The following is a 15,579-nucleotide window of genomic DNA, read 5'->3' as shown; positions in this document are numbered from 1 at the left end:
TGTTTTAAAATTTTTATATTTTACTTGCTAAGATTTTGTTTGTCAGTGTATTTTTATTTAGGGTGTTTCAGTTGTTTTCCTTAAATGCCCCATTTATGGTTATTGACTGGACCTAAAAAGCTAAAATGGCTAAATGAAGGGGAAAGGATGGATGGATTGATGGATGGATTAATGGATGGATTGATTGATTTAGGAAATCTTCCTCTGTTCACATTCATTGAGGTAGAAAATATATCAATATTTCATCGTATTGTGATTAACTTTTTAAGCATTCTGAGGACATCAAACAACATATCAACCAATATGTTAACCAATGACTAATCAATTGCTAAAAATCTTTTTTTTTCTTAAATTTTTTGTTAATTGGATTTTGTGGATTTAATACCATTTCTGGTTACAGACTAGAATTGAAAAGCTCATAGTGAAATTTAAAGAGAGGAAATGGGATGTTCTAAAACTAAGTAGTGTAACAGAGATGTACATTGATTCGATTTTAATATATTAATTATACCTATTAATTTTTCATTTGAAAGCCAGGAAATTTTGGATCATAATGTTCTTGACATATATTTAGTTGATAATCTTTATAATCTTTTTTTTTTTTTTTTTTTTTTTTTTTTTTTCCCAGGTTTATTTAGTATTTTTATCATCTTTATAATCTTTACTGGGAAAAAAAACAATGGTACAAAAAGAGACTTTCACTCAAAGGAGCGACAAGCTTTCTATTGTTTTAAGTACAAATCTCTATTTATATTTCTTAGTGTGTATTATATGCTAATGACCTTTCTACATACTATTCTACTATATTAAGAGTGCTCTGCTGTACTTTAGCTTTCCTCTTCTCTCCATGTCCCTCTGCTTTTTTAACCACAGCACGTGGACACCAGACTGACCTCTATACCGAATCTTCACTTCACTCCCCACAAACTCAATATGACACTTTGATTGGAAGAAAAAAAAGGAAGATTCCCTCAGATTGACAGTGGAAATAGATATCAGCATTTCCAATTAAGACTACAGATAAATTAGCTTACAATAGAAAAAAAGAATATCATGGAAATATGAGAAAAGAGGGAATTGGATTTATCTGGAGCTTAACAGTATATGAATAAAGTCTGCGGGGGATTCTTTCTATAGCAAAGGAAGTGCAGGTTTCCTTAGGCGATCTCCTCACTTGGGATTTCCCAAGATAATCCGAAGGGGGCCTCGGAAAACCCTGGAAGTTATTCAACCTCGTAAATGACTAAATAGATTTTTTTCTTTTTCTATTAACTCTAAAATGCTTTTGTTCATTTCTCAGCAGCCCCATATTGGTTGGAGGCGGTCCATTTGACTATATTCTTTATTTAATTAGCTGTCAATGTCAGGATGATCATCCTTGATGATGAGAGTTCTTGAATTTTTGATCTTCCCGACATTGGCGGTGTTATTTGGGCGGGGATGACGGAGGAGTAGCGGAAGGGGCTTCGCTGTAATCTCTGTAAATCTGTTTGGAGAATTTCGAGTCTTTATCTGTTGTGACAGATCTTATTTTCTGATCTGTGATCTGCTCTGCACTCGCATTTATTATAGATATAGTGTTCTTGTGGTGTTCTGTTCATTCAGGGTTTTTTTTTGTTAGCTTATTTATTGCAGAATGTAAAATTGCTCAAAACAGTAATCCTAAAGTAGAGCTGGACAACATGGCCTAAAAAAAACAAACAAAAAAACTTTAATCTTCAATGAACGTCTGTTTTCCTACATAAGGCATACTGGATTATAAAGCACATTATGCGACACTAGTAAGGAACAGGGGTGTCTCCATGTTTTCCTTCTAATTCCGTAAATTAAAATTAAATCTAAGTTAAGTAGATAAAATTATAATTGTAGGAGTCGAACAAGCGCTGGATGTTAATCTACAGATTTCTCTCCTGAAAACTGTTTATTTGGGTAAAATAAAGTGCTTTTGTTTATTTACAGCAAGCTTAGATTTCCAGATTTCCACTAAGGCTGGGTGCAGCAGCATTAGCATTAGCTAGTAAATGCCACTTGACAGCGCTACACCTGAGGAACCCTGCGTGTTACAGTAAACCAGGGTGATATTAGCTAGAGGTTCGTCCCACGTAGCTTCTTTTAACACGGCAAACATGCTATGAGACTACAGTTCGATATATTGACCTCTAAACAGCAGAAGAACTAGTGCTTAGCACTGTGGTTAGCGGCTAATGCTAATACTGCTCCTGTCTCAGTGCTGGAGAACTAAACTGAAACTCCTGTATAACTCTGTACTATAGCAGAGTGGCTTTACTGCTTCTTAATACCTGACTGGTAGAATTCATACTGACGATGTTTGGGAAAATTAAAGGATTTTAAGATCACATTATAGTGTGAAAAATACAGTAGGTTTATCTTTATTTTGGTTTTACCTAAATTACTCCTTTGCGCTTAAAGTGCAACCAGAAACAAGCCAAAAAAAAAAAACAGCTTGTAGATGAGATGGGAGGCCATACAATTGAAAGTGCGCGGGAGGAGAGTGACTCAGAGTGCTCAGAGGGAGCGTAGGTAGCCTATTTTTTAAAAAACATATCATTTTTAACTGTAAATTCGAATGAACTGATAAAATCCCAATAAGGAAGCAACACTGGCAAGATTTCTTAAGGTTCAATCAATACGTTTTTTATTTATTAGAATCATTTAATCAAATATTTCGGATTAAATAAGATACTTTCTTGTATTTCTCATTTTTCTCTTTATTGTCTTTATTGATAGCAATCATCAATACATGTACCATATTTTTTGCACTTTAAGGCCCAAAAATCATCAGTGCACCTTATAATCCGGTGCCCCTTATATATATAAATTCTACTAGTCAGGTATTAAGGAGCAGTAAAGCCACTCCACTGAAGTACAGAGTTATAAGGGTGAGTTTTCAGTAAAGTTTCTCCAGCACTAAGGCTGGGTGCAGCAGCACTAGCATTAGCCGCTAACTGCTAACTGCTAACTGCTAGGCTGCACTCAGGGTTCCTCAGCGTCGTGCTAGCGCTGTGTTTAGCAGCTAATGCTAATGCTGCTGCACCCAGCCTTAGTGCTGGAGAATCGTTATTGAAAACTTACCCTTAGACAAAATGTTGGAAATCTAAGCTTACTGTAAATAAAGAGAAGTGCTTTACTCACCCAAATAAAACGTTTTCAGGAGAGAGCTACATGAGCTTCATTTTAGTATATGAAAGGTGCTATATAAATAAAGTTGATCATTTATTAAGACTTCCTTTCAACATTTTCCCCGTACTAAATTGAAACCATTCATACTAAGCTCATATTTTAATAATAATTAAATCAAAGAAAAATAATAAAATAGCTTTTACAGAAGATCTTAACTCTAAATCTTAACCAGAGTTATTTTAGGAATTCAGTTCATCCAGTTGCACTTCATCTGTGTGTTTTTTTAGCATCACAAAACATTCTTCTCTTTCACCTCAGTACTGATCCCAGCATCTCACTGCCGCCTTTAAATGGACCTTTTGTTCTGGGTGCAGAATAAAGCAGTTTAAAGTGACTAATTGCAGGTGGTCTTAAAAGAGAAAAAAGCTTTTCACCATTAGTGCAATTATGATATGACATCAGACGTTCTCAGTAAAGTATAGTCTTGTTGGTATTGCGCAAGACGGATTATGATTGGGTTTAAGCCGCCGCACATTACGAGTCGCGCCTTAAGTAGTCCCGGGGAAGGAAGCGCTCCCCGATGGTGTCATGTGACTAATAAGGCCTTTGATTCATATATACTTTAAGAGTCAAGGGTAACGCAATGCTAGCGCCCTGCGTTTCCACGTATTCGTCCTTGTTGCTGAGGATTTCTTTTGTCCTAGATTTCCGAGACCGTCGCTCTGCGAGCGCACAGTGCTGGAGGCTCATCTTCATGCCCACACTGTGTTTTTAATACATTGTCAATTTATCTTTCTCATTACCATCATTAATAAGGCCTTTGATACCTCTCATTACAAGGTTAATTGGAGCAAATTCAAAACCAATCCCTCCTCCCGCACCTTACGAATGTACAGAAGTGACATTTCTTAGATTTCTAGGAATAGAAACTTTAACAGTGTCACAGCAGATAACAGCTGGATCGTACTAGAGCTGCAACGATTAGTCGATATAATCGACAATGTCTATTATTCAAAATTTTAATTGTCGATTAATCGATAATTTGTAAACGTACTGCATTACACAAAGTGCTGGGTACAGAATCAACTAAGTCAAACTTGGTTTGTGTCTTAAAGTGCCCAAACACAACATATATAATACATATTTATCAGTACTTATCAGTAATTTCCATGTTTAAACAACATCCAGACATTTAAACGCCTTTTAAATCTCACATTCAGCTGTTTTTCTATCGTTTTTAGAGATTACATTACATTACATTTAGATTTGGCATATGCTTTTATCCAAATTCAAGGTAAAAACATCTTTAGACAGGGCCTAAAGGAGGTCAAAGGGAAATAATCACATAGAGGAGTGAAGGAGGGGAAGAAGGAAAAGAGGTTGGAAGTAGTTAGTGTGTTAGAGGTGTTAGGAGAGTAAGTGCTCTTTGAAGAGCTCTGTCTTCAGGAGTTTATTAAAGATAGTGAGAGATTCTCCTGATCTGGTAGTAGAAGGTAGTTAGTTAGAGGTGTTAGGAGAGTAAGTGTTCTTTGAAGAGCTCTGTCTTCAGGAGTTTATTAAAGATAGTGAGAGATTCTCCTGATCTGGTAGTAGAAGGTAGTTAGTTAGAGGTGTTAGGAGAGTTAGTGCTCTTTGAAGAGCTCTGTCTTCAGGAGTTTATTAAAGATAGTGAGAGATTCTCCTGATCTGGTAGTAGAAGGTAGTTAGTTAGAGGTGTTAGGAGAGTAAGTGTTCTTTGAAGAGCTCTGTCTTCAGGAATTAATTAAAGATAGGAAAGTGAGGAACGCTCCTGATCTGGAAGAAGGACATGGCAAAAAATAATCGTTGACTAATCGAGCAAATAATCATCAGATTAGTTGACTACCAAACTAGTTGCAGCCCTAGATCGTACTTCGCCTTTTTTTTCTTTCAAAGTTCTGTACTTTTAACTGGATTTAAAGGAAAACTCCGGTGTGAAATGGACTTTTGGTGTATGTATTAAAACATGATAAAAAGTACTTACCTTTGTTGAATAGCGCTCTCTGCTCTCCTGCAGCTTTCTGAGGTCCAGTATTTTGTGTATTTTGTATCCAGTATTTAAATATGCTTCTTATACAGTTTTAAAGCTCTAAATGTCTCGTTTTAAATGTCAGAGCTCTTCGTATTCTACCAATGAAGTGTGGAGCTATTTTAAACCTGAATAACGGTGGAAAAAGTGATTTATCTACAGGGTAAAATGTGCCCCATCTTACTTATTCTAAAAGCCTGTTTGGGCAAAGTGTTACAAATAATAATGCTCATCTGGTTTTGTACTTGTCTTCTATATTAGTCTTCCAATCATGCAGCTTGATTTAGGAAGAGTCAGTGTGTCTTTGCTATCATAACAACAGGAAAAGTACACCTTGCACAGCGTGAAACGTGCAAAAGTCATGTACTAATTTAATTAATTAATCATGGATGTGGTTAATTCTGGGTGTTCATCATTTCCTTTAAGAATCAGGTGAGCTCTGACTTTGGCGGATTGCTATTTTAACAGTGCAGCTACCTGGACGTGAACAGATATGTTTTAGGGTTGAGTTGCTTTTTAAGGTGTCTTCCTGTCATTATGGGGACCTTTTTATAGCAACGGTTGCCATTGTCTTATAAAAAGCAGCTTTGTAACAGTGTCTGATTTTGTTTTCTACACCTGTTTAGAAACCTTAAGTTATTTTGTGGAAGCACTCAAGATGCTTTGTCGTCTTTATTCATAAGGTTATGTAGACACTTAAAATAAAGTATTCCTATTATTAGGAAGGAATTCAGTGTATCTGCTCAGTAACAGTTACAGTATAATCCAGATAGTCCGCAGTAAGGCCACATCATACATGAACGCCCTCTCCGCCCTCCGTTTCCATCCTAAACTCAGCTATCTCCACCAAATATTGACTTTTTTAGGATCTGATTATTAAGCAATTTCCTCCCAACTTCAAATTGCCCGCTGAACAATTATTCCGAGGACGTTCCAGGACCCTGCGGACACTGAAGGTCCTGAAACTGATTATGCAGGGAGATAATTGCTGTGAAGATTTCAAAAAGGCTGGAAATGAGTTTGACGAACCCCAAAAAGTTCTTAACTGCTGGTCCTCGCTGAAGAATACATTTGCTGACGGCGCCGCTAAAGAGTTTGAGGCCACGCGGCGTTCCCTGTGTGCTCAGGTAGGTGAGGAGTATCACCGCCTTTATTATCTGAGCTAATAGCGTTCCAGATCTTTCAATTACGCCGAATGAGATGAACAAATTAATTAATAGTTCTTCTGATACAGATTTGCCTCCTTCAGCAAATGTGTTCCTTAGAAAGACGGCGGGGTAAAGCCAGATACCGTCTGACACTGATTTTATTTCCCTGATATCTCCTCTGAATGTATTAGTCTGTTGGCTTTGGTGCACTTTTTAAAATAAATGGTCTTAATGGTTCTTGGCTTGGCTTTTGGTTCTAGGAACAAAAATAATAGAAATAATTTGATTAGAAAAATACTGTGATAAGTCGATTTGTCTAAAAGCTCATTTTCTTTAGACCTTTCAGAACATTACAATATGGGATATATGCTTTAAAAAAGTACCATTTGTGGTTTCCTATAGAATATTTATAGTATATTTAAATAATATATATATATATATATATATATATATATACTAGTGCACCTAAAAAAATCAATATTAGTGAAAAGTTACTTTATTTCAGTAATTCAGTTCAAAATGTGAAACTTGTATATTATATAGATGTATTATACACAGATCTATTTTATTGTTGATGTTTATGGCAGACAGCCAATGAAAACCCAAAAATCAGTGTCTCAGAAAATTGGAATATTAATTAATTAACTAATTAGTTGATACATTTGGCACGGTGGGCAGTGTGCCAAGTCCTGCTGGAAAATGAAATCTGGACTCCATAAAAGTTGTCAGCAGAGAGAAGCATGAAGTGCCGTTAGACAGTGTTAACTTCATTTTCGTCATAGTTTTTGTTTACTAACCTTTTTTTTTTTTTTCTTCAAGACAAAAACGTCAAAAATGTGCAAGTCAGTGCAGTTTTGTTTTCCCGCAAAATCTTAAAGCACTTCATGCTTCCCTCTGCTGAAAACAATTTTTATGGAGATGCGGATTTCATTTTCCAGCAGGACTTGGCACACTGCCCACACTGCCCACACTGCGAAACAAAAGTACCAATTGGTCTATTAAATAATAATCAAATTTTCTGAGGGTTTTCTGAGATTTTTGGGTTTTCAATGGCTGTAAGCTTCATAATCATCAACAATAAAAGAAGTAAACTTAAAATAGATCACTGTGTTTTTAATACATCTATATAATATATAAGGCTTTTTTTTAATGTGAGGAGTAGAAAGTTCAGATAATTGTGTGAAAATGTAAAAATTATTACTCTTCTAATTATAATAAGTGTAGATAACCAACATTTCTACTTACAGTAAGTATGGTAAAGAGACACCTCTCTTTATGATGTGTTACTTTGTTTGTTTGATCACTCTATGGCATCACTCTCTCTCTCTCTATTTTACTAAACCACTTTTAATAATTTTATGTTTTTAAGAGTGTCGTTTCTCCGAGCAGAGCGTGCAGGGTTTGGTGGATGGGTTAGGAAGTCACTGATGGCTGAACCAGCAGATGATTTTCTGTTTTGATGAATGCATGCCCTCTGTTCTGGTGCTTATGTAAATAAGGATATTAACCACACTTTGCGGCACCGGAGGGGGATTCTTTACCCTCGCTTCTTTCTGGCTCCATCAGTTAAAGGCTCTTTTCCTGAAAAATGACACATTAACCCGGAAGCCGAGCTTTTCACGTCGTATAATTTTCCCATAAATGGGGGAAACGGTTAAGTGTATAGAAAGGAGGTATTAGGCCACATCAATGAATGAATGGGCCTCCCAATAGCACTAGTGACATCACTTCCAGAACAAAAGATGAAGGCCAGGACAAAGGAAGAATAAAAGGAAGAGGAGGTAAATGGGGCAAGAGGTCTACCGGCCTCTTCCCTCCTTCTTCAGGGTCATATGGACGATTCCATTGCGCTGTTGCGCCATCGCGCCATCAATGCTGCAACAGTAGCCCAGAGACGAATGGGCGAATGAACAAATGAACGAATGGGCTGATCCACCACAAACCTCATGTAGAAAGACCCAAATCACTAAAGGGGGGAGGAAGGGGCGGAAAAATAATAGTTCTGAAATTGATTGCGGTCATAATCTCGTAAAATATGTGTCGGGGAAAATTATCCGCCGTTCGATTAACACATAACACGGGTGTCAAATCCGTAATAAAACCCTGATCAATAAAACAATAACCATGTTGTTAAAAGCAGGCGCTGAAAGGTGTGTCCGCCTGTGCGCTTCAGGGGTGAGCAACCCTTTTAATATAAACGGATTTCATCTTTCCACCGTGTCTCCTAAATCACCGCAATGTTTGTGTATACAATTATAATAAGATAATAAATTGCGGCAATGGATGGATTACGGACGCTCTCTCCGACCCCATCCGTCAGCCGCCGTCGCGGCCCCAGAAAATGCATGTCTAACAATCTGTTGATTACGCTCCGTCAAGAGGGGAAACAGAGGCTAAGCCTGGAGGATGACTCCTGCACAATACGTTATTTTAACCCGAAGCGGCGCTTCAATCGATAACGGCTCCGGCGTTAATGACTGCAATTAATGAGACTGTTTAAATCTTTATCTGGAGAAGCGATCATATCTGTTCGCTCTTTAATGAAGAGTTCGTTACTTCATCGCCCAGGCTTTCGCTCTCGCTTGCTCTCTCTTGCTCGCTCTTGCTTTCTCTTGCTTTCTCTTATTAATTGTGCTTTTGTCTTTGAAAAGTACTCGGCTCTGTGATTCAGAAGTGTATCAAATGCCAGGCGCTGCATTAAACCAGTGTTTTAGCTGCATCCTCAAAGAAATGTCACCATATTCATTCAATTCGCATTAGAGGGCTTTACCTTTACGCTACCATGCTGATACTGTTGTTCAGATTTCTCCTGATGGTAGAGTCTTGAGCATTAACATTAACGTTAGCCAATGTGAGAGAGAGGCCTTCAGTTGCTTAGAAGTTACCCTGGGGTTCTTTTTAGACCATGTCGACTTACATGTCTTACTTTTGGAGTGATTACTCTTTGTTGGTTGACCACTACTGGGAAGGGTAACAATGGTCTTAAATGGTCTGTTTAAATCTTTATCTGGAGAAGCGATCATATCTGTTCGCTCTTTAATAAAGAGTTCGTTACTTCATCGCCCAGGCTTTCGCTCTCGCTTGCTCTCTCTTGCTCTCTCTTGCTTTCTCTTATTAATTGTGCTTTTGTCTTTGAAAAGTACTCGTCTCATTGATTCAGAAGTGTATCAAATGCCAGGCTCTGCATTAAACCAGTGTTTTAGCTGCATCTGCAAAGAAATGTCACCATATTCATTCAGTTTGTGTTAAGGGGCTTTACCTTTACACTACCGTGCTTACACTGCACACTGTTGTTCAGATTTCTCCTGATGGTAGAGTCTTGAGCATTAACATTAACGTTAGCTAATGTGAGAGAGAGGCCTTCAGTTGCTTAGAAGTTACCCTGGAATTATTTTGAGACCTTACAGATTATTACATGCCTTGCTTTTGGAGTGATTGCTCTTTGTTGGTTGACCACTCTTGGGGAGGGTAACAATAGTCTTAAATTTCCTCCATTTGTTCACTATAATTTGTTTAGATCTTTATCTGGAAAAGCGATCATATCTTTTCCCTCTTTAATGAAGAGTTTGTTACTTCATTGCCCAGGCGTGCGCTCTCTTGCTTTCAAAGAATGTTCATTGTACTCAAACATATATAGGGTTTGGACAATGAAACTGAAACCCCTGTTATTTTAGTGTGGGAGGTTTCATGGCTAAATTGGAGCAGCCTGGTGTTCAATCCTCATTAATTGCACATTGCACCAGTAAGAGCAGAGTGTGAAGGTTCAATTAGCAGGGTAAGAGCACAGTTCTGCTCTAAATATTGCAATGCTCACAACATTATGGGAGACATACCAGAGTTCAAAAGAGGACAAATTGTTGGTGCACGTCTTGCTGGAGCATCTGTGACCAAGACAGCAAGTCTTTGTGATGCATCAAGAGCCACGGTATCCAGGGTAACGTCAGCATACCACCAAGAAGGACCAACCACATCCAACAGGATTAACTGTGGACGCTGTAAGAGGAAGCTGTCTGAAAGGGATGTTCGGGTGCTAACCCGGATTGTATCCAAAAAACATAAAACCACGGCTGATCAAATCACGCAGAATTCAATGTGCACCTCAACTCTCCTGTTTCCACCAGAACTGTCCGTCACCACAATCAATTATTGTGCTCTAAAACCAGGTGATTCAGTTTCATTGCCCAACCCCTGTAGCTATAAATAGTTCAGTCAGAGAAACTGATTATTTTGAAGTGATCTATTTTTTTTTCCAGAGCTATAGTTTAATGAAATGTACTATAAAAGTTAGAGCACATTGGACTGATTTTCATGTCAAATATAAATGTGTGTTTCTACATGTATTTATACAGAATCACTCAAAAGGAAGCTGTTCGTTCTAAAAATGACTCTTTGCCAGGGACATGTTCATTTGGCTGAATTAATTGCATGACAATTAAAAGGGGAATATTTGGTAACTATTATGGTAATTGTCGTCACTTGAGGTGGGGATTTTGTAAGGACGGTTAATTAACTGCAGCGATGCTCCACCAATGAAACCGCTGCTGCGTTTCATTTGTGCCTGAGCGGGGTTTCGCTTCAAATTACCCACTGCATGAATATAAATTACAAGGTACACCAGCCTTTACACCTTTCACGACCATGCTGGATTGTGCAGTACTGTAGCATTTTAAGATGTACAGGGGTTGGAGAATGAAACTGAAGCACCTGGTTTTAGAGCACAATAATTGATTGTGGTGACGGACAGTTCTGGTGGAAACAGGAGAGTTGAGGTTCACATTGAATTCTGTTTTTTGGATACAGTCCGGGTTAGCACCCCAACATCCCTTTCACACAGCTTCCTCTTACAGCGTCCACAGTTAATCCTGTTGGATGTGGTCGGTCCTTCTTGGTGGTATGCTGACATTACCCTGGATACCGTGGCTCTTGATGCATCACAAAGACTTGCTGTCTTGGTCACAGATGCTCCAGCAAGACGTGCAGCAACAATTTGTCCTCTTTTGAACTCTAGTATGTCTCCCATAATGTTGTGTGCATTGCAATATTTAGAGCAGAACTGTGCTCTTATCCTGCTAATTGAACCTTCACACTCTTCACGCTCTTACTGGTGCAATAATGTGCAATTAATGAAGATTGAACACCAGGCTGCTCCAATTTAGCCATGAAACCTAAAATCCCACACTAAAATGATGACCGGTGTTTCAGTTTCATTCTCCAACCCCTAAAAATACTAAAAATACTGCTACACTGCTAAAACAAGTATTATACAAGTGTTTGTGTTTAATCTAAAGTGACACAAATATAAATATTGCTATTTTGCCTATTGCATGAATGCTGCTATTATCCCGGTTCTTTAAAAATGTGTTTTTTTGAGCAGATCCCACGTACTGTATACCCGTACTCACGGCGTGCACATCCACACCGCCGGTCACTGCTGGTGCTTTTGATGTTTTCACGGACTGGATTAAAGAGTCCTGCAGTGTGAGCAGGCAGAGCAAGTCACACGCTGAGCTCTAACATAGTCACTGGTCAATAATTCAATGAGTGAGGTCTATTGTCCAATTATACCCGTTATCAGTGGAGGCCTCCTCTCTCGTCAATGACCCAGGTAAAGCAGCAATTAAAACGATTCACAGTGTGCGCACCAAATGACCTCTCCTCTCCCAGTGCCTAGCAGAGCATTGAGAGGAATCAGGCTACTAAAAACTGCTTTCAGATACTGGATAATACGTCTCCTTGGAAACGCAGCGCCCAAAGTGTAATTACGGTGTGCGGTAGTGGACAGATATCTATTTTATTAAACGTAAGGAGACAAAACTCAGAGATGTTAAAATTACCGGAGGAGCATGGAGTTCAGAGAAAACCAGTAGATAATTCAGCCTGTAATTGTTTTTTTTTTTTATCTCAGAGGACGTCTGAAAAAACATGTACATGATCGTTTTGGACGGGAATAAATTCACAGAGGATAAAACTGCAGCAGAGAACCTTTACCTACTTGACTTCCCCCCACAGTCAATTTTACAGATTTAAAACTCAAAGAACAAAATGTTTTCAGAGATACAGCCTTAGTTATAAAGATACAGCGCAGAGTTCTACCTAAAGTAAACCCTTAAACTTCGCTGTCAGATTTAAAGCTAGAAGCCCCGCAGCTAGTGTTTGTTTAAGGTCTCTGAAAATGCAGAAATCCACCGGAGATCCAATTTAACTCTACAGTTACTTACACAAGATGGCTAACGCTAACTAGCTGCTGTAAACAGAGCGTTTAGCTCCTCCGTAGCTATAGCTCCTTCTGCTCTTGCCTGGGTTCAGCTCTGTCTGTGGGTGGACCTGGCGCCGAGGTGGGCGGGGCCATGAAGTCACTGGTTGACGAAGACACACTAACATCTCTGATCAACTCGTATTTCTGAGGATTTTCTTTTACTAGCAGCATCATCTCAGCATCATCAACTCAGAGCGACCTACTGTATTTCACAATGAACAAAAAAAGTGGATTTTAACGGAAGGAGACCTTTAAATAAAGGTCAAAGTGTAAATGTAAGGAAAATTTCAGCTTTTTAATTAGCATTTTCCATACTATTCAAAGTACCATGATGTTATATATTTGCCGAACCGTCCATCAGTGATGAAGGAAACTCAAAGGAAACCCAAATCAAGTAGATTTTCTCAGCACTATTATTCTGTAAGTGCTGTAGACGTGCGCACTTCAGTCCTCATTGTGAAGTGAGAGCTTAATTAGGGAGATCTGTGTGAGAGGCAGGAGTGTCAGATATACCGAGCGACTGGTTTTTCACGATTCCTCCCTGAGGACCCTTAGAAGTGTGCACTTGTGAGAAGCCTGCAGTAACGAGCTGCTCTGCTCTGAGCTGATTAACTAAAAACAGAGCTAACAAAACACCAACAGCAGATCCTGGATTTTATAGGAAAAAGGTTCTGGTGTCGTAAAAACAGATGGCCTTTCTTTATCTTAAACTGCACAGTGTTTTCAGTACAGTTTAGCATCGTTTAGCGACTGTGCCTCTTCACTAAATCTCTGCAGCCTAATGACCGTCATTATAATCCAGAGATTTAAGAGCTTTGGGAGCTTTTAGTAAAGTGATTGAAAGAAGCATTTATGTAACTTTTATTGAGATTATGCTCTTTCGTGCAGATTTTGCCATTGCAGCATCCGGGAAATTTCATAGTTTCTCGCTAGTGATGATGCCCCACAGGTGCTCAATCAATTTCTCGTGATTTCTAGACACTACTACTGCAATTTCCTTCTAGCAATGATCAAAAATGATCAAAGCTCAGTAAAACAGAGTTCCGAAAGGTATAAAAAAAAATGTAGCGCCTGTTTCCGATACTCTGCATGAGACACGCCAAACACTCTCGCGCTGTCTCTCACTAACTTGCACTGTGTTTCTCTTACTCACTGCGTATCTCTATCTTAGGGGTGGGCGATATGGCTCTAAACTAATATCACGATATTTCAGGGTATTTTTGCGATAACGATATACTTGGTGATTTAGGAAAACTAAAATAATTCATTCATTTCAGGAATATAGTATAATAGTATAACAGTATAATCATAATCATGTGGCAAAATAAATAATATAGCATAAAATAATATAATGCAGCAAAAAAATTGCAGAATATTTAGTGCATGCATATAAACTGCAAACTAAAACAATTCTACAATAAATACACCTAAAGCTTCACAGTAAATAATAGACTACTTTTAAGACAGAACAGCCCTATTATCACGATATGGATTTTTAATATCATGATATTTCTGTGTCACGATATATTGTATACCATATAATATTCCCCACCCCTACTCTATCTCTCTCTCTCACCTGCTGTCTCTCGCTAACTCACGCTGTCTCCTTCTTTCTTGTTCACTCCATCTCTCGCTTACTTGCTCTGTCTCTCGCTAACTCGCGCTGTCTTTCTCTCACTCACTCTGTCACTTGCTAACTAGCGCTGTCTCGCACTAAACTAAGCTTTTTTTTCTCTCACTCGCTCTGTCTCTCACCAACTCTGTCTGTCTCTTGCTAATTTGCACTGTCTTTCTCTTACTCACTGTGAATCTGTATCTCTCTCACCTGCTGTCTTTTGCTAACTCACGCTGTCTCCTTCTTTCTCGTTCGCTCCATCTCTCGCTAACTTGCTCTGTCTCTCGCTAACTTGGGCTGTTTTCCTCTTACTCTCTCTGTCTCTCACTAATTTGGGATGTCTTTTTCTCACTTCCTGTGTCTCTCTTTCCCTCACGCTCTGTCTCTTTCCTTTCTTGCCTGCACTGTCTCGCTCAATTGCTGTCTCTCCTCTCTCACTCTCTCTTGCTAACTTGCACTGTCTTTCACTCGCTTTGTCTCTCATTCTCTCTTACTTGTTGTATCATGCTCACTCTCGTTGTCTCTCGCTAACTCGCTCTGTCTTTCATTATCTTGCATCGTCTCTCGTTAACTGTCTTTCTCTCGCTAACTTGCACTCTCTCTCTTACTCACTGTGTATCTCTATCTCTCTCACCTGCTGTCTCTTGCTATCTCACGCTGTCTCCTTCTTTCTCGTTTGCTCCATCTCTCGCTAACTTCCGCTGTCTCTCTCTAATTTGTGCTGTATCTCACTAACTCTTTCTGTCTTTCTCACACTCGCTTAGTCTTTCGCTAACTCTGGCTGTCTTTCTCACACATGCTCTGTCTCTCCCTCTTCCTCTTGCTCTGTCTCACATTAACTTGCACTGTCCTCTTTTCTTGCTTGTTTAGTCTCTTGTTAACTTTCTGTCTTTCTCTCACTCACTTTCTCTCCTTTTCTCTTACGCTCTCTGTCTCTCACTAATTTGGTCTTTTTCTCACTTCCTGTGTCTCTCTTTCCCTCACTCACTCTGTCTCTTTCCTTTCTTGCCTGCGCTGTCTCGCTCAATTGCTGTCTCTCCTCTCTCACTCTCTCTCTTGCTAACTCGCACTGTCTTTCACTCGCTTTGTCTCTCCTTCACTCTTACTTGCTGTATAATGCTCACTCGCTTTGTCTCTCACTAACTCGCTTTGTCTCTCGCTAACTTGCTCTGTCTTTCGTTATCTTGCACCGTCTCTCATTACCTCTGTCTGTCTCTCGCTAACTTGCACTGTCTCTCTCTTACTCACTGTGTATCTCTATCTCTCTCACCTGCTGTCTCTTGCTAACTCACGCTGTCTCCTTCTTTCTCGTTCGCTCCATCTCTCTCTCTAACTTGAGCTGTCTCTCTCTAATTTGAGCTGTCTCTCGCTA

The sequence above is a fragment of the Astyanax mexicanus genome, chromosome 5 (assembly GCF_023375975.1).
Source record: "Astyanax mexicanus isolate ESR-SI-001 chromosome 5, AstMex3_surface, whole genome shotgun sequence".
Taxonomy (NCBI): Eukaryota; Metazoa; Chordata; class Actinopteri; order Characiformes; family Acestrorhamphidae; genus Astyanax; species Astyanax mexicanus.
This window is presented reverse-complemented; position numbering follows the sequence as displayed.